Source organism: Myodes glareolus, chromosome 7 (genome assembly GCF_982192425.1).
Source record: "Myodes glareolus chromosome 7, mMyoGla1.1, whole genome shotgun sequence".
In the NCBI taxonomy this organism is placed as follows: domain Eukaryota; kingdom Metazoa; phylum Chordata; class Mammalia; order Rodentia; family Cricetidae; genus Myodes; species Myodes glareolus.
This window is the reverse complement of record NC_142032.1, coordinates 8,268,336-8,287,689: the sequence shown is the minus strand read 5'-3', so window position 1 is coordinate 8,287,689 and position 19,354 is coordinate 8,268,336. Positions and strand designations below refer to the sequence as shown.

At 50.0% G+C, this 19,354-nt stretch overlaps 2 long non-coding RNA genes across 5 annotated transcripts in view; one reads left to right on the top strand and one right to left on the bottom strand.

Moving 5' to 3' along the window:
• Window positions 1-3,894: 3,894 nt before the first annotated feature.
• LOC125393259 (uncharacterized) overlaps window positions 3,895-19,354 on the bottom strand; it is a 17,110-nt gene continuing 1,650 nt past the window's right edge. The window contains exons 2-8 of one of the 4 annotated variants that reach the window (XR_015738327.1): window positions 17,138-17,516; window positions 11,841-12,021; window positions 10,022-10,272; window positions 9,396-9,700; window positions 8,643-8,821; window positions 7,702-8,419; window positions 3,895-6,571 (exon numbers count right to left, since the gene is read on the bottom strand). This is a non-coding gene — a long non-coding RNA (uncharacterized LOC125393259). Of the gene's footprint in view, window positions 6,572-7,701; window positions 8,420-8,642; window positions 8,822-9,395; window positions 9,701-10,021; window positions 10,273-10,864; window positions 11,297-11,840; window positions 12,022-17,137; window positions 17,517-19,354 lie in introns of those variants that run through there. The other 3 variants (XR_015738328.1, XR_015738326.1, XR_007229747.3) reach the window with 3 other exon arrangements.
• The window catches only part of LOC125393261 (uncharacterized), a 21,326-nt gene continuing 21,015 nt past the window's right edge, over window positions 19,044-19,354 (top strand). Inside the window, exon 1 of the long non-coding RNA XR_007229750.3 lies at window positions 19,044-19,179. This is a non-coding gene — a long non-coding RNA (uncharacterized LOC125393261). The remainder of the gene's footprint in view (window positions 19,180-19,354) is intronic.

Genomic DNA, 19,354 nt, shown 5'->3' with positions numbered 1-19,354 from the left:
CCGAGGCCTTTTTAAGCGCCCACGTTTCCCCATTACCTCTGTGTGGAGGTCCATTGTGTCTCTAAGGGGACTTTCCAATGAATTGGAGTCTGAGCTAAAGAGTTTGAATTCTAGAATATTCTGGAATCCCTCCCTTTCCCCTTCCCCAAGCACTTGGACTCCCCTCTCCGTTTCTTGGTGGGGCTGGGGGAGGGGCGTGGTCGGATAGGAATGGTTGGTTGCTTTCAAGCCATGGCTCAGGAAGGGTTGGTGTCCATCTGCTTCCGGAGAAAGGCCAGATACTTCAACTTGTTTCTGCAGAAGCTGCCAAAGATATTGGTGTCCTCGTGGTACACGGTCACCACCTTGCGCTCAGCACACTTGCTTGGCCTCGATGGCTGCCAGGTGACCCAGAACCCAGAGCTGGAATCTGCCCCTTTGCCACCTTGCCCAGTCTTGATGACCTTCAAACACTCTTTTGTGTTCATATCTGGAATTGCTGGACCATACAGTAATTCTATTTCTTTCCTTTGCTTTCTTTCCTCCTTAAAGAAAAATACCATCATCTATATAGAGGTAGTCATTTTCTTCTCCCACCAACGGTGCCCAGGGCATCCTATCAGCATGTACAGCACGTAGGACCTTCTTTTTTTAAGGGTAGCTGCTCTGATGGGTGTGAAGTAGTATCTAATTGTGGGTTTGATTTGCATTTCTCCTGTGAGCCATGCATTGAGTTCATGCTTATTGACTTATTCATCTTTATGACTTGTAGAGAAAAACATCAAGTCATCGCTTATGTTTGAGTTGGCTTGTTTTGGTTTCCGTTGCTGGTGGTGGTGGTGGCTGGTAGGAGTTCTTTGTATATCCTGGATATTACTCCTTTATCAGATATACAATTTGCAAAGATTTTCTCCTACTCTATATGTGGCCTTGTTACTCCACGGATCACCTTTTAAAGTAAAAAGTTTGACATTTTAATGAAATATAGTTTATCTAATGGGATGACTTAAATATTTAAAATAAAGTATAAGAAAGATAACGAAAGAAAAGAACAACAACAAAGATGAATTCTGCGTTTGTTCCCTTGCACTGATGAAACACCCTTTGCTCTGGGGAAGCCCCGGCCCATGAAAGGGAGTAGCTGGGAACTAGAAACCACGAGTGCTATTTCGAGGCGCAGTAAGAAACCTACCCGATACCAGCGCCCGGGTGTGGGTGTCCGGGGAACGGGGGCGGCACTGTGGCGCTGGGGTTTCCCTGAGATCTGTGTGGTGAGTGGGCTCAAAGGCAGGAAGTTCACTATTGGGAAAGCAGTGGGTGCAACCACCTGCCTCCTGGGGCCTCCTTCGCTGTAGGTCCGCTTCCAGCCCCCAGAACAGGTTCTAAAGAACGACTGCCTGGCTGCCCTTTGCTCCCTGTAAATCTTTCACCACCTTTATTTTGTTTCATGAGATTTTTTTTTCTTTCTGATTCTAAAAATAAATATGCTGATATCCAACTGACCAAAGTATAAGAAGAAAACATCAGCCATCAGTCCACCCCCGGGGTGGCAGTAGCAAGAGTGATCATTCATTAAACATGATTGTGTCAGAAACTGGGCTTCGTGTTCGCCTAGAGAACCCCAGCCCCACAGCCCTCCATATCTGTGCGCAGCGACAACTCCGAGCCCTTCAGGGAAGGACTAGTTAAGTGCAGCTGCGCTCAGATGTGTCTGATTTCAAAGCCCATTTTTACTCCGGCCTCTATTCTGCAACCGTTAAACTCAGCAACAGTGAGACATACTATCTGTGGGTTCGTTTTCTCATAAAATGATCTCATGGGTGCAAAAACCACAAGTTTTTGTTTTGTTTTTGCTTGTTTGCTCTTTTTGAAACAGAGTTTCTTCGTGTATAGTCCTGGCTATCCTGGAACTTGCTCCATAGACCTGGCTGGTCTCAAACTCATAGAGACACGCCTGCCTCTACCTCCCGAGTGCTGAGATTAGAAGTGTGTGCCACCACCACTAGGCTGCTTCTGCCATGGTTTTAACCCATGCTGATGTGTTGGCACCTGCCTCACCCTGCCTGCCTTGGGCAGTTCTTCCACTTCCCATACTTGTCTCAAGAGGGCTGCTCAGCCAGGTTTTGGGTTTTCAGTGCTTTCTAATGGCCAATAATAAAATGTTAAGGGTCATTTTGTTCATAGCAACCCCCCTTTCCCATCATCTTCTAAAAAGGAATAACAAAGAGCTCCCCTAGGGACTGCTAAGAGGCTACCCTCTGCTGTACCACATTCCCATCTTCATCTCCACACAACACTCGGTGGAGACCCCAACCCATCCACGCCTGCCTCAGTTCAGAGCCAGTGTCCCCAGACTTGAGATGAGACAGAGGTGGAGACCCCAACCCATCCATGCCTGCCTCAGTTCAGAGCCAGTGTCCCCAGACTTGAGATGAGACAGAGGTGAAGATGCCAACCCATCCATGCCTGCCTCAGTTCAGAGCCAGTGTCCCCAGACTTGAGATGAGACAGAGCGGGGAGACCCCAACCCATCCATGCCTGCCTCAGTTCAGAGCCAGTGTCCCCAGACTTGAGATGAGACAGAGGTGAAGATGCTAACCCATCCATGCCTGCCTCAGTTCAGAGCCAGTGTCCCCAGACTTGAGATGAGACAGAGGACCCTGAGATGGTTAACCTCAATTGCCAACTTGGTGAGATCTAGGATCACGTGAGAGATACACGTCTGGGCACACATGTGGTATGTGGGAGGGCATCTTGGTTAGGTTACCTGAGATGGGAAGGCCTGCCCATTGTGGGTGGAGCCACTCCCTGGGCTTGGACCATAAAAAAGGTAGAAAGGGAGCTGAGCACAGGGGTTTGTGGCTCTCTGCTTCCTGACTGCAGATGTGGTATGACTTGCTGCCCCAAGCTCTGTCGCTCTGACTTCCACACACGAATGGAGTGCACCCTACACCATTAGCAAACAAGCCCTCCCCTTCCTTAACTGTTTTTCTTGGAGTTGCTCTCTCAGCAACAGGCAGGAACTGGGGTAGATAACTTGCTTCCAAAGCTAGGGATGAGATCCCATTTGTTCCCATCCTACATAAATAGCACAGGTTTTGTGTCAAAAGGTAAACTAAGATTCCTCTGCAACTCCCCGACTCATGACCACTAATACTTGTGTTTTGTGACAGTTATGCATGTATGTGTTTAAAAAAAAGTGAAACCATACCATGAGTACCATTTTCTTACTCGCTTCTTTCTCTTAGCAAAGTTACTGGTTTCATTGCAGTCACTGGCTGTGTCACCTTGGCCAAATTAAACTCTCTGTGCCTCAGTTTCCTCACAAAGACAGTGGGGATGTTGTAAAGTTGAAGTGATTGTGTAGTAAAAGGAGCAGTGGGCCACTATTAGTTACCTCATTGGGCAGCCACTTGTAAAAAAGGAGCAGAGGGCCGCTTCCCGCCGCCTGGCTCCCGGATAGCTTTACCCAAGAAAAGTTACACGAAAACTGTATTCATTTAAACACTGCCTGGCCCATTATATCTAGACTCTTCTTGGCTAACTCTCACATCTTATTTAACCCATTTCTAATAATCTGTATATCACCACATGACTGTGGCTTACCAGGATGAGTTTAACCTACATCCATCTTGGGCCAGAGCTTCATGGCATCTGCCTGCTTCTTTCTCCCAGCATTCTGTTCTGTCTACTCTGCCTATCTAAGCTGCTACCCTATCAAAAAGCCAAGACAGTCTCTTTATTTAGCCAATAAAAGTAACACATAGACAGAAGACCCACCTACATCATGATTGTGTGTGAAACTTAAACCTGGGCCTGCTACTTGTGTTTGCGATTTGGTTCTTATTTTTTATTCTTATTCATTCCCTTAGCTGGTTTTCTATTGCTGTGAAGAGACAGCATGACCAAGGCAACTTATAAAAAAACGCATTTAATCGGGGCCTCACTTACAGGTTCAGAGGGTTAGTCCATTAACATCATAGCTGGGAGCACAGCAGGAAACAAGCAAGCACACTGGGGCAGTGGCTAAGAGCTTACATTTGATCCTAAAGTTCTTGGCAGAAAGAGAGAGAAAATGACTGCACCTGGCATGAACTATTGAATTCTCAAAGCCCACCGGCAGTGACACACCTCCTCCAACAAGGCCACACCTCCTAATCCTTCCTTCAATAGTTCCACTAAGCATTCAAACCATGAGCCTGTGGAAGCATTCTTATTCAAATCACCTCCCTGTCATTCTTTCTGTTTTATCTTCATTTTGTTTTTAGATAGGGTCTCAAACTTTAGTCCAGGCTAGCTTAGAATTCACGATCTACCCCAAGCTGGCCTTGAACTCAAAGCAAGCCTCCTGCCTCAGCCTCCTGAGTATTAGGTTACTGATTTGAGCCAGCATAGCCAACTCTAAACACTCTCTATCCCTAGACTTCAGCCATACACACCAGTGGCTCTGGTTTCCAGCCAGGCAGTTTGTCCCGGAGTCATATGTGGGGATAGTTGTGGTTGTTCAGAAGGTGGGGAAGATGCTTGACTGCTAAGTATCCTACAAGGAACAGGCACAGCCCACAAACCCCAATGTTAAGACAGAATGACATTGGGGTCACTTCCAGCTCCCTGTGACATATCTTCCTTTTATGGGTGGGGGTAGCTCGAGACAGGGTTTCTCTGTATAACCTGGAACTTGCTCTGTAGACCAGGCTGGCCTCACACCCACAAAGATCCACCTGCCTCTGCCTCCCGAATGCTGATATTTAAGGCGTACACCACCACTGCCTGGTTTATCTTTTTCGGATTGAGTGTACACTATCCTGCACTGTGAGAGACACACCAGTGGAGATCTTAGGCAAGAACCAGACATGGCCCTGAATGGAGATCTGACAGCGCAGCACGCATAGCAGATCAAGGTGTCAGTGGAGAGGCGTGGAATACGCGCATGGCTGTCCTGATGTCAGCCCAGACAGTGGGGCAGGAAGGAGTCTAAGATTTGCGGCCTTCAAGACTTCTTCCACCTCCTGTGACCTTTTAGCAACTATAAACAAGGCTCCATTGTGTCACTTGTAGTAAAGTTCCCAGTTAAGGAGCCTGTGTGTTTGCCAGGGAGGGGACTTACTGTCATGCTGGCCCACAGATGTCTGGGTGAGATTAAAGGGTCCTTTATGTCACCCCTCTTCGGTGACCAGAGAGGCAGTGGTAGTCTTCCCCAGTTTCGTCTCCAGATCATGAACTGAAAAACCCCTGAGACTGACTGCTGACCTAAAGACATATTTTAATGCCTGGCTTTATCTACTGTTCAGAGGAGACCCGGGTTATTGTGGAGAGTGGAGAGGGGTTTTCCATCCAGTTCCAGAGAGCATGTTCTTGCTGGCAAAGGAGGCACTTGTTGCTGGTGGGGGGAGTGGAGTTGTGCTACTCAGACGCCTCCACCATTGTAACTACTTGCTGCATGTCTTCTGCAGGACAGTGACCCTGCCTATGACATGGGACAGCTTGCTCTCCCGCTGTGTGTGCCCTACGGGCCCAGGTTTCTCTGCAGCAGGCACGGAGACAAAATAAGGAGGGCAAAATAAGTGACAGACTCTAGATGTGGAAGCGAATCAGAAAGCTGTCCCCCATCCCATGAGCTCTGCAGCTAGTCAGAGCACAGGTCTATCTACAGACCCGGAAACCCCTGACGCCCAGCAAACCTGGGAGGCTCAGTCTGGCTCAGCTGCTGCAGGGGCCTGACTTGCCTGCCAGTCAAGGGTTCTGACTCTTGCTGTTAGATAGGCCTTCAGTCTTTTCTGTGGCTTCTATCCTGACTCTCTGCAGGACAAGCTGAGCCCTTGCTCTCTCCTCCATGACTGTCCCCAGTGAAACTGACTTTTCCGGCATCCCGGCTGTGCTGTCTCAGAGAGCTCACTGTGCACTCTGGGGGCTCAGGGCTCCTAACAACACCACACTGTGGTCCAGCATCCAAACGATAGACTCTCCCTGAATCTTACTAATAGTTTTTTCCCAAGAGGTAGGTAGTCTATGCCAGGGCTCTGGCAGTGAGCTGCTGAGGTGCCAGCCTCAGCGTAGAGTTTCCAGGTGTCTGTGAGCCTGGCAGAGTTTCCTGCCTTCTCTTCTAAACAGTGGAGATAGTAGCATCCTTGAGGTGTGCCTAGGATCTGCTTCACAGCACTTGGCACAGAAGCAAGAAATGAACATTGCCATTATTTCATGAGTCCCTGGAAAGCTAGGCCGATGCATCCGCAGGGTATTGAGGGGAAATTGATTTTCTCAGTGTCCCTCAGTGGAACGTGAGAGGAGAAAGGCATCTGGCCTCGCTTTGTCCAGAAGCACAGCGATAGTGATGGGCAGGCAGCCTTGTTTGCAAAGCTGGACTCTGGGTGTTAAGAAGTGTGGCTGGGATCCCCGTAAGTCACAGCAGCAGTGGCTGAGGACGAAGCGGCAGAGCACGGTGAAACTTTGGAAGATCCGAGGAGAGCGGTCACACACTTATGTCAGTGGCGCAGATCTCGAAGTCCAGTACAGGTGGTCAAGCCTCTCTCCGCCCACCTGGTCATGGCTGTGCCACCCTGCTTGAGTGTATAAGCTCTTCCAGTTCCCTAGGCTGAGAAGACATACAGCCCTGCCTCAGCTGTGAGCAGCATGAGCCGTGTCTCATTCTCCTGACAGGGAGCCCCTCATTCTCCCCTTCCTCCCTGCACCCACCCCTGCCTCACTTCCTCCCAGACTTCCTCACTCCCTCTCCCCTTCCTCCCTGCACCCACCCCTGCCTCACTTCCTCCCAGACTTCCTCACTCCCTCTCCCCTTCCTCCCTGCACCCACCCCTGCCTCACTTCCTCCCAGACTTCCTCACTCCCTCTCCCCTTCCTCCCTGCACCCACCCCTGCCTCACTTCCTCCCAGACTTCCTCACTCCCTCTCCCCTTCCTCCCTGCACCCACCCCTGCCTCACTTCCTCCCAGACTTCCTCACTCCCTCTCCCCTTCCTCCCTGCACCCTCCCCCTGCCTCACTTCCTCCCAGACTCCAAGGCTCTGAAACACTTGGCATCATTATTCTAACATTCCTCAGATTAGAACAAGAGCGCTGAGGAATCCTCAGACTTTCTGAGGTGATGGCCTCCCTGTAGGGACACATCTGTGCTGAAAGCTGCTGTCTGGGAGTGGAGGGCAGAAATGTGACCAGTGATTTTATCTCTCAAAAAAGAAAAAAGTGGCAGGTGCAACCCAGGGGCTTTGCGCTGCTTCCCCGAAGCTGCAGCTTCTTCAGCTCTGAGAAGACAACGGACTCGGTGGAAGGAGCTCACAGGGGCAAACAGAGTCCCCTACGGGGGGCTATTACCCATGATGAACTGGGAATTAACCGAAAGACAATCTGAGTTCTGAGACAGGAAATCCTGCCCTTAGGGTGGATAATAAGTGAGGCAATGGCCCAACTGTGGAAGGACTCAATTTGCCCATCTGCTTATTGGGCACACATTTGACAACCTGCCATCAAGTTCCTGGGAGCGCTTCCTCTTCCCACCTCTGCCGTCTCGGCAGACCCATGGGTCTCACCACCAGCACAATCCTTCCACAGCTCACATAAACACCACCATCAGATTACCACACTGTGCCAAAACAGACTCCTGGGTGAGGCTGGGGGTGCAGCTCAGGGGGTAGAGCACTGCCTAGCGTGCAGGAAGTCCTAGATTGAGCCCGACCACTAAGTAAACTAGGCCTGGTGGTGTGTGTACCTGTAATCTCCACGCTCCTGAAGTGACGTCAGAAGTTCAAGGTCATCCTCAGCTACTAGCAAGTTCAACAAAGCCTGGGCTGAAGGAGACCCTGTTTCAGGAACAACAACAAACTGAAACAACCCCCCAGACTCTTGGAGATAACACTTCCCACTCGCAAAGCCCATAACGGACACAGATCAGTCCCACAGACGGCAGAAGAATGGGTTCACAGATGTGAGGGTTGCTCCTGACTTGCTCTCTCTCCCCCACACAGACAGCCTCCAGCTCTCTCCGCACTCCCAGTTCCTACTCAGCAGCTTCACATGGAAGCAGCCTAGGTGTTCACACTCAGGCCCAGATCCTCCCAGAATGAGATGCTCTGACCCCCCCTGGTATCACCCACCGCCCACCCACCAACCCTGCTTGTACTGGCATAGGCTACAGAAGCCTCAGAGAATAGGGTGGCCAGTTCATCTGGATGCATCTTCATAAAACCCAGAGGTCGGCTCCTCTCTGGGGAACTCATTTTGGCCCCTGAGTCCCAGGAACACCCATCTTATCAGCAGTGCAGGCCTCCGGGCAGCAGTTTGCTGAGGTCCCCTGAACAGGCATCTTGACGCCCTGGACACTGTGCTCAGCCACTGGTCACCGCCTCTTCTCTCCTCAAGCTCCCTGCCGGAAGAGGATGGTGCTTTGGCCCTAATGGGTCCAGAGCTCTCAGCACAAAGCCTGAAGGCTGCACAGAAAAACCAAGACAGGCAGAGCCTGGATTTCAGAAAACACTTACTCGTACCTGCTCTGCAGGGGGCGCAGGCAGGACCCCCTGTCTGAAAGACTGTCCCTCCCCAGCTGCTCCACCTTAGGGCTCCAGTGTGTGGGTTTGATTTTTAGCCATCGTGGGACTTGTCAGACACCCCTTACCCCTACCCACTTCATTCAGTCCATTCTTCCCATCTTACAGGAGTTGGGAAGCACAGGCCCATCTGTGAAGGGGAGGACAAAACTGGGAGCTCAGGAGATGTGGGCAGGAGGGATTCTCTGTGTCTGTAGCTCATCTCTTCCTCTCTTGCCAGGACTCTTCCTGGACCCGCTGCAGTGGTGACCAACATGGCTCCCGGCTCCAGGCTTCCACCCTAAGCTGAAGAAGGATATGCATGAAGCCAGCATCTTTGGTCTGAAGCTCTGGAAGTGAGTCCCGCCGCCATCCGACTCAGTCCCTGTGCTGTGCCTGGAGCTAGAGCTGGAGGAGGGGCACCGTCCTCCTAGAGAGAGTAAAACCCTCCTGCTCATCAGAGGCCTGGAATGGGACCCCACAACCAGAACAAGGCCCCGGAAGCTGTGCTCTTCAAAGCTGAACGAGTGCACAGATCTCTTGGGGTTCTTGTTATAATACATATTCAGTTTAATAATTCTTGGAGTCAGCTTAAAAAAAAAACATTTGTTCATTTATTTCTTGGAGGTGGGGGCGTGGCTGCACATATGTGAATGGAGGTCAGGGGGCAAGTTTATCCACAGTCATTTCTCTCCTTCTCTACCTTGTGGGTTCTGAAGGGATGGAACTCGGGGCATGGAATTTGACAGTAAGTGCCTTTACCCACTGGGCCATCTCACCAGCCCCCAAGAATCAGAAGTTTTCCACCTCTCCATGCTGGCACTGCCCACTTGGAAACCACACCCAGGGAACCAAGCAAAGGTCTGACAACAGCTGATACCTCTTTACCTCTTCCAGGTGTCTGTGATGCTTGTGCAGTAAGGGCAAACACGGCAACTGATGGGAGCCGGTGTCCCCAAAGCCTTCCTGCACCCCAAGGCCAGTCGCTCCTCTTAGAATGGCCCTCACTCCATTAGACGGCAGGCAGGACAACTGTTCCTTCTCATTCCTGTTGTGCGGATGAGAAAATGGGAGCTGCCTTGTGTGACTTTCCTGAGTCACCCAGCTGCTTTGAAAGACAGTACAGGCACATCCCAGGTCCTCACAGGACCCTCTCCAGGCTTCTTTCTGGAAGCTTCTGAAGGTCTGCCCGGAGAGAAGAAAGAAGTAAATCACCGTGTATGGGCACACATCCCCAGGGTCAGAAATTTCCAGGGTGCCAAGTGGAAAGCTGTGTCATCAAGACCTCGTGACCTCCTGGGTGCTGTTTGAAAATCAAAGTCACAAAGGCCAAAGGCCGTCTAAGCTCTACCTCCCACTGCTGCTGGGGCTGTTTTTAACCTCTGTCTCTCTTGGTTCACTCCTTCATGACCTCCCAGAGGCTGTTTGTTGTTCACGGTTACCCTCTCACCCAGGGTGGGGCCAGTCACACCTGAGCTGCAAGGAAGATAATGTGGGAACCGGTACCTCCTCAAAGGGCTGGGCCGACAGTTTGTAATTTTCAGGAGAACTCCTTGGGGCAGGCGTATGTGTATGATCCAAATGTGCTCCTGACTTCTGGAGGCAGGACCTCACTTGCGATGGGTTAAGTTAATTCATGGGCTGAACTCCTAGCCCGCGGCACCTCAGAATTCAGTCTTGCATGGAAATGGAGTCTTTGCAGATGTGGTTGGGTGAGATGAGGAGAACAGGACCCTAATACACTATGCCTGGCATCTCTGTAAAGAAGAAAAACACAGGGGCACACACTCTGAGAACAAAGACAGAGGGAAGACTGTGGCAGAGCAAGTACCTCATGGATATGTTTCAGCAGCAGAAACAAGCACACACAAACAAATGTTGGTCGACCAGCAGAAGCAAGACAGCAGCGCAAAACCGTCTCCCTCAGAGCCTCAGAGGGAGCCAGCCCTGGTGCCGCCTTGCCCTCAGCCTCCGACCTCCAGAGCTCTGAGACCATTCATGTCTCCTGTCCAAGTCTTCCAGTCTTGTTTGCCTTTTTGGCAAACTTGCTTGGTTCGCCTGTCATTTTGAAAGTCCTGGTGGACCAAGGGAGACTCTCACAGTTTGACACTTAATTCTTCCTCTAATTGTGCTGTTATGGTGATTGAGGTTTCCAGGTGCCTCGAGGACCAGGCTATGCCCCTTGTTTTCTCTAGTCTGAGGAAGCCAGGCCTGTTTACTAAGACTGCAAGCCTGCATTGGCCTGACCAGACTTCCGGTAAATATTGACTAATGGCACCGGCGGATTGATTGATCGCTGCACACCTCCCAGAAGTACCCCGAGAGTACTCCAGGCAGCAGAACCCCTACCTTACACTGAAGTAATTGTACCTCAGAGCCAGCCCAGGAGAGTAGAGTTTCTAGAACTTTCCAGGAAAAAAAGGTCAGAAATTGGATGAAGAAAGGTTTCCAGCCATAGGTGAGGGAGGCTCTGAGTTATGAACAGTATGGGTCCAGTATGTAGTTCAGAAGGTAAAATTTGGAGTTGGCAGAAGACTGAGGGTGGCCTTAGAAACTCCTTCTTCTCCCTGTCTTTTTCTCTTGCCCAGATGACAGTTTCTGACTTGTTTACAAGTTGTGCCCTGAGAGTAGCTGGGCAGCCTGGGGAGGGTCATGAATCACCAGCTTCTCCGTGGGAAGCATCACAAAGGCCAGCCCAGCCCAGCCACTCCTAATGCATGGACCCCACCCTTTAGCACACACATCAGCCGAGCAGTCACACTGCCACTGAGCCTGGCCCAGGAAGAGCCCCTCTGAGATGACGTCCTGTGGGCACACTGAGCCTCAACTGCTCCTACTTCGGCACCACGCTCCTCTCTTCCCATCAGTTCTCCGACTACAGTGTTCTGCATGCGGAGTTCAGGGCAGCAGTTGTCACCCACGGCAGTTCTGGGGTTCACCCCCTAGAATCTTCACTGCTCCTCACTAATACCCCGCCCCCAATCTGGGTCTCCCAGGCTGGCCCCAAACTCACTGTATAGCTGAGAATGACCTTAACCTTCTGGCCTTCCTCCCTCTGCTCACTGGGTGCTGGAACACAGCATGGGACATTGTGCCCAGTAATGCAGTTCTGGGGACAAGTCTGGGACCCTGTGCATGCTAGGCAAGCATTCTGCCAACTGAGCTGCAACGCCAATGCTCCACCTGCCCTCTTTTCCCACGCAGGACCAGATCTAGGTTTCCACCCAACTCTGGCACCGGCTGCTGTGGCCTTTGCAAAGTTACTTTACCCTCTTTGGACCTCAAATTCCTTAGCTGTAAAAGCAGGCCAGCCATAAATACTTACCCCGTCCTGTTGCGATGAAGTTTAAATGACACGGCTTACGTCGCCATGCTTGGCATAGCGAGCGGCTCTCTCAGCGCACATACCATTGTTCTGTGACGGCAAGTGATGAACATCCTGGGCTTGTATAGCGTGGCAGAATGCTGATTCAGAACCGGGATGCACATTCCAATCTATTGCAGAGCTAGGAGATACGACATCAGTGTTACCTGCTTTCCTGAAATCTCACAGCCTGTGACTTTTTGCTGAGGAATTTGCACTGATACAAGGCAACTCATTCATTCTCCAAATATGTTCTGAGCACCTGCTAAGGAGGTGACGTGTTCTTGGCAGTTCTCAGGGCAGAAGTGGAGGGCACGAAGAAGAAAAGTGACTGGCCGGCGCCCAAACTCAGGAAGTTTCCTTTAGTGTTTTCCCCTAGGTCACGGCGGATTCTTCACCCACCTCTGCAGACTGGGCCTAGCATTGCCTCAGGGAATGGCCAAGGAGCTGAGGCAGGAGAGGTCTGTGCCAGGGTTTGGACCAGCCTTGGAGCTGGGATCCCAACCTTTTTTCTCCTAATTCTTACGAGCATAGGAAAACCAATTATCCCCATGGGGATAATGGGATAATTATCCCCAGTTCCTTTGTTAAATAATGTAATTCCTAGGTCAGACTTTCTAGGCTTTCAGCTCTGTAACTGCCTCTTAGTAACTGTTTTCATTCATTCATTCATTCATTCATTCATTCATTCATCTATCCGTCCATCATTCATCCTTCACATACTCTCCTAGCCACCCAGCGTTGTTGAGACTACTCTTTTGGGATCTGTAGAAGGAGTTGAGAAGATAAGGGAACACGAGAAATGCCGCCTCCAGGACCCCAGAATCCAACAGGGGAGAAACCTCAGTTTCCCTCACACCCTTCCTTGTGCTGATGTGAATCCGGCAATCAGAGGCCATGGGACTAGTTCGCAGCAGGGGCTGACCTGTTCTCAATCCAACCCAAAGAACAAGTGGCTCCTAGGATCCAGGCAACATGTAGCCTAGCCTCTGGGCGGTGCCCAGGGTAGACATTCCTCATCTCTTGGACCACAGCCAATGGGAACCCAGTCCTTCTACCTGAGCTCCCCACCCTGTGTTTCCTGTCTCTCAGTAGGTTTGGGTTCTCAAAGAGGGCTGGGTGGGCTCCCCAGGGCAAACTCTCAGTTCAGACAGGAAGTAGGTGGGAGAGCTCCCAGCCATATCTCACCCTTTCCTTTGAAACAGCAGGGCTCTATAGCAGTACCCCCCAGAGAGCTCTGCTTAGTGCTTTTGGGACATGAGGCCATTCCTAGCTGCAAGAAAGCCTGGGAAAAAAAGAGAGAAGTATCTCATAACTGGCTTAGGTCAAAGGTCAGAAAACTGTTTTTTTTTTTCCTGGAAATGGCTAAAATATAAATATATTGTGTTTCCCCTCAATACACTGAGCGTGACATACATGTCGCCACTGCTCCCCTCTGCCTCTGTGGGTTGGCAACAGCCATGTGTAAGCGTGTGCTGCTGTGCTCCAGTGAAAGTGTTTGCATGCTTGCACACACTCGAACGTCTGGCAGCTTCCACGTGTGAATATTATCTTAACTTTCTTCAAAAATTTAAAATAATGTTAAAAATCTCTTTCCTGGAGCTAGAGAGATGGTTTCTTGGTCAAGAGCTGTGGCTGCTCTTCTGGAGGACCTGAGTTTTATTCCCAGCACCCATCTGGTGGCTTACAAGCGTCTGTAACTCCGGTTCCAGGGGTTCTGATGTCCTCCACGGGGCACTGAACACTCATGGTGCACATGTGTACACCTGGGCAAAACACTCATACACATTTAAAAAAATTTAAATATTTTGAAAATCTGTTTTCGGGGTATGAGGCAGAGCTCGGTCGCTAAGCGTGTTGCTCTAGTGTGTACAAGGACCTGAGTTCCACCCACAGCATCACGTACACCGGTGTGATGGCACAGCGTGCAGTACTCAGCCACACAGGAATTTGAGGCCAACCTGGATTTTAAAAAGGGACTGGTTTTTGAGTGGGGAGGGTCGTACAAAAGGAGCACTGGACTGTGAATGAGTGGCTCTGCCTTTATTCCATGACTTGGGTCTTAAATTCTTGCCAACGTCTGTCGTTCATCCTCAAGCGAGACTCTTCCTCTATAGCTCAGGCTTTCCTAGGGTCCCTGCTCTTCCTCCTCTCACACTGCCCATTGCGTAGCTGGCCTGCCACGACTCTCACATACACCAGCACTCTAGCGGGAGAGTCAGGCATCCCCACCCACACAACATTCCAGGAATACATCGCTCCCCATTCCCGAGAAGAACCCCGAAAGTTCCCCTGTACATCCTGTTCTCCTTGTCCCTTTCAATCTGGGTAATTAAACTCAACACCTCGAAGGTGATTAAAAATTAATTTGACATTCAACAGGCCCGGAAATGAAGTTCAGGAGGAAGCATACATGGAAAGCCTTGCTAGAGGTAATTAGAAAATTGTCCTGCTGGGCAAGAAGAGTAACTAAGTCATTGCCACAGCCTCGGAGAGGACAGTAGAGAAGGAGAGGGCAGTGGAGACGCGAAAGGTGACTGCTGAGGTTACACAGTAACTGCTCGCTTACTGTTTGTGACAGTTGTATTACAAAAACTGGTGGTTGACAATGAGGGGTTGTATTGAACTGGGGAGAATTCACAGGTGCAGCTTTGCCCAAGCCTGTGTACCTCCCCCACTCTGCACGCTGTGTGGTTACGGTCTGCCCCACCCCCACTCCAGCAGCCTCTGCTCCTTCTTCCCCTCCTTCAGTCTTCCCACGAGTGCAGATCTCCCCTGCCCTCTTTGGAACCTGGGGCCACCCCAGCAGTCCCTCACCTTTTGCCCCGTGTCCAGTGCAGCCTGTGGTTCGTAGCACTGGCCTCCAAGGATGGTTCCCCGTGTAGCCCCCACCCTGTTCTGGTGTTCTTTCATGTTCCTTGTCTCCCAGGCAACAGTCCTACTGCTTGAGATGCCAGCCTGGAAGCTGATATTCCAGGATGCTGCAAAAGGGCACTTCCTTTTCCCATCTCGGAAGCCACCAGGGGCCGTCACACCTCCAATACCATCCAACTTTCCCATCTGGTGTCTTTGAACACTGTGAGCAGCAGGAAATATCTAGTTAACCCTTGAGAACTGGAACATTTTTTTTTTTGGTGGCGCTTAGAAACCTATTGAGAAAACTGTTTCTTCACTCAAGGAGATCCCTGAACCCACTGCAAACTGCTTTGAATGAGATGATGTAACTCCTAGGTCTTTCTAGGCCTCCTGGAAGTCTAGGTTGTCTTTGACTGAGTGTGGCGACTGCATTTAAATATAAAGCGAATAAAATGAAAATCTCAGTTCCTAGGCTATATATGTGACCAGTGGCAGCTGTACTAGGGAATGCAGATAAGACACATCTTCCTTCCAGAAAGTTCTCCTGGATGGTGCTCTCTTAGAGAATAAGATTTTTTTCTTTTTCTTTTTTTCTGAGGAACAATTTCATTTTTTGAAAGAATAAAAGCTTAAAAATCCTTTGCCAGGACTTTATAAAGAATACTGATGTAACAAAGCAAATGCGGCATCTACATTCAGAGAAGAAATACATTCTGGGCTGCGGTGGACCAGGCTTTCTCTTTGGGGCCACCAACCAGCTCCCAAATCATGACACAAACTCATTAGTTTTGAATGCTCAGCTGTTTCTGGCTAACTCTTGTAATTTAAATGAACTGTTTCTCTTTATTTACCCTTTACCTCGGGGCTTATTACCTTTCTTCTGTATATCTAACTTCATTGTTTCTCTGTGTCTGGCTGTCATCTCCCTGGCTTCTTGCTTCAGGCATCTCCCTTGTTCTCTCCTCTCTTCTCTCTCATTCTTCCTTCTCTCTCAAACCTAGATTTCTCCTCCTATTTAGTCTCTCTGCCTACCAGCCTCACCTATCCTTTCTCCTGCCTAGATATTGGACATTTTTATTAAAAGAGGGTAAATTTTAAGAGCATGGGCTTGCAAGTCTAAGGCCCTGGGCAACTCACTTAACTTCCTGAAGCCTCTCCCTGGTTTCTCCGTCTCTAACTGTAGCTGTCCATCTTTAACTGTAGCTATCTCAGTGAACCATGAAAACCAGAGAAGGGGATCCAGGAGAGTGCCCACTCTGCACAGTGTTGGTTAAAGAAAGACCTGGTAAGAGCATCTCTTGACCCTCCTTGGAGAGGCTGCAACGTGGCAACACAGAAAGACAGAATGAAGGAGACCCACTCCATCTTTGTGAGACATGCCTGAAGGCTGTAACATATATAGCCTTACTCCTTAAAAAAAAATGAACCAGCAAGAAATTGGGATGAGATGAAGTGGAAAACCCTAGAACAGATCCCTGCCCCCCCCCCGCCTTAGTTCCAAAATTCAAGTGCCTAGTAAGCAGCTCCAGGTAGATGCTCGTCAGTGTCCCAGACTCAAGAACCCCAAGTGCAATGGAGCATCTTACATCTTAAATCCACCTGCTGTTCCTTCTTCAAGTGCCTAGTAAGCAGCTCCAGGTAGATGCTCGTCAGTGTCCCAGACTCAAGAACCCCAAGTGCAACGGAGCATCTTACATCTTAAATCCACCTGCTGTTCCTTCGCGTCCTAGCTCAGGAGCAGTGCCTGGTCCTAAGATACTAGTAATTATATGTACCTGAGCTCCAGAATTTATAGTCCTGTGATTTACTGTTCTATAGACAAGGAAGCTGAGGTTCACAGAGATGAGGGTCATGAAGGACCTTTCTCCTACCACCTCTACCTGCCACAAAGTCACTTCCCCACATCCGTTTCATTCCCCTCTCTCTGATTGTACACCCAGCACACTATTATGGCCACGTCATCTCCTGTCTGGATCACAGTGAAATTTCTTTATTGTTCCCCAGTGTCCAGCCAGGCCCCTTCCCGCATCCTTCCTTCCCAGGTCACAGTCCTCTGTAAAAGCTAGGCATTAATGTCACCACTTTTCTGGTCCAAGTCCCCAAAAGTTTTGTTCTCCTGTGTGTCTCTGAAACCTGGCACATAATGAACAATCCCCAAACATTCAGCTACGTGAATGCATGACTCTCTTGAAACACCCCAAACCAGAGGCAAATTGGGGACACCTAGACTTGAAACTTGGGTGCCACCTCTGAGTGGAGAGATGGGAGAGTTATTGTAATAGAGAAAACGTGGGTCAATAAGTAATTCAGGCTTCCTTCTGAGAAATGGTATTTCCATGAGGATAGAGGAAATGGGCTGTCATGGAGAGTTCCTGGGAAGGAAGCCCAGCTGCAACACCTACCATGGTGCTCTCCCAGGTGTGTGGCAAAGGCGTGCCGAGCGCTTCCACGGAAGAAGAGTCGCCTGCACCAGTCAGTTCCATAGCCACACCATCGAGTCAAGGATCCCAGTTTTCCACTTTGCCAGTGTTAAAAAAGTTCAAGGTGGAAATCACTTCCAAGTTTCCTCATTCATCAAAGCTGGTTTATGTTTCAGGGAACATACCCTGATCTAGGCTCTTCAGAGGATAGTGTCGACTCTCCACTTTCCTTATCCGCATGGCGCCTTCCCTGGCTGCCAGCCTAGGAGCCAGTCATAGGTCCCCGGTGCTCACACAGGTCAGCTTTCCCTTCAGAACACCGGGACTAGAAAACTCCTGTGTTCGTCTATTTTCTGTGACTCTAAAGAAAAAAGAAAAGAAAAGAAAATGGGGGTGAAGGGGCATGTACTGGTGCACGCCTTTAGTCCCAGCACCTAGGAAGCAGAGGCAGGAGAATCTCTGTGAGTCTGAGGCCAGACCAGTCTACAGCAAATCTCCAGGACAGGCAGAACCACATAGAGAGACCCTGTCTAAAAACAGAACAACAACAACCAATTAAATTAAAATTATTTTCTTTCTCTTTTGAGAAAAAAAAAAAGGAAAAGAAAAAAACCCTGGAGCGTGGGCAGTTTACAACAAGAAGTTGACTTGCCTCATGGTTCTGGAGGCTGGGTGTCCAAGACAATGGTGTGAGCTTGTCTCAGCATCCAGAGAGGATTGCCGCACCTAACACTGCAGAAAACCTCCCCAGGCGAGGCAGAGCTGCCATGTCAAGCTTCTATCTCTTCCCCATCCAATAAGGCTGCCGAGGTTGTCATGAGGACCACACACTGTGACCATCAATTCACAGGTCTCCTCTTCCTGGGCACGTGGCTGGGTCAGCTATGGGCACCTGTTCATGTCAGCACAGTCAGAGACGATGTGACTCTATCCCACGTCTAAGTGTGAGCTCCCGTGGAGCCCTGAGAGCCGAAGCCATGTGTCCTGCTGCTGTTTGTGGATACGACAGCCCCAGCCTGAACGCATCTTCTTGTGGACCTGAGATCTAGGAAGAATGATGTAATGACATTATTTGAGCTCGAAATTCAGTCTTATATAATATAAGATCACTTTAGAGGTCACTTGAACCAAAAATCTCCATTTACTTTTTTGTTTGTTCCTATTTTCCTTTAAACCTGCTTGGAACAGATTTTTCTCATATTTGGGAGTGAAAAGTGTCATCCCTGGTTCAGAAAGTGTCCTGGAGATGTGAAGGAGGAGACCCATGATAACTGGAATCCAAGCCAGGGAGGGAGGTGCAAGGATAGTCAGGATGTGATGGCTGAGTGTCCATCCGGCCTGTGCTTTCTGCACTGCCCAGTGGCTTCTTAACTCTGCCCTCCTCCCACCCCCAGCCACAGTGGCTCTTCAGTCATGGGGAGAAATGGTGCCAACCTCACAGGCTTTGAAGTTCAAGATGGGGCCTCACCGTCAGGCGATGGTGGCTCCCAACACGTGATTGCCTACACATACAATCACCTCCACAGAGGAAGACAGGGCAAGGTTAACAGACGAGAAGTCTGTCTAAACCCTTCACTGGGCTCTGGGCCTCTTCACTCTGTCTTCATAACAACCATGTAGGATGTTTGGCCCTGGGATTTAGAGAGGAGAAGGTAACCTGTCCAACATCACGGAGCCAACAAGCAGAGCTACAACCTACATCTAGGTTGTTCCAAACACGTGTTTCTCCTACCACCGTGGCTACTCCCTGAGGACTGTTCTTTAGACCTCTGTCAGGGGAACACAAAAGCCTGGAAGTAGGGGCAGCTGCCTGGCCTGCACAAATATGCAAAGCAGTGTGTCTATGTAGAACGAGAGGCAGAGAAAAGACTCCAAGTGGCCAATTTCCCAAGACTCGGAGTCCAACATCACACAAAGCCCTCCCTGGGAAGGGGACAGAAGGACAGAGGGTTGAAAAATCACGAATCTGAGCCACCCGCGGAAGCTAGAGGAAGTTAAGGTCTTGGAGACTCAGCTGCACTATGGTAAGCATGCCGTCCTTGCGCGCTGTGCCTTACAGGGTGGGTTACACGGAGAGGCCAGCTAGGCACGTGATGGAAGATGAGTGAGTGCTCCCTCAGAGCAGAGGGAGGAGGAGGGCCCTGAGATCTGGGCCTGCCTGTGGGAGGAGGCTGTGTTGTGGTTTGTGTGAGCTTTTCT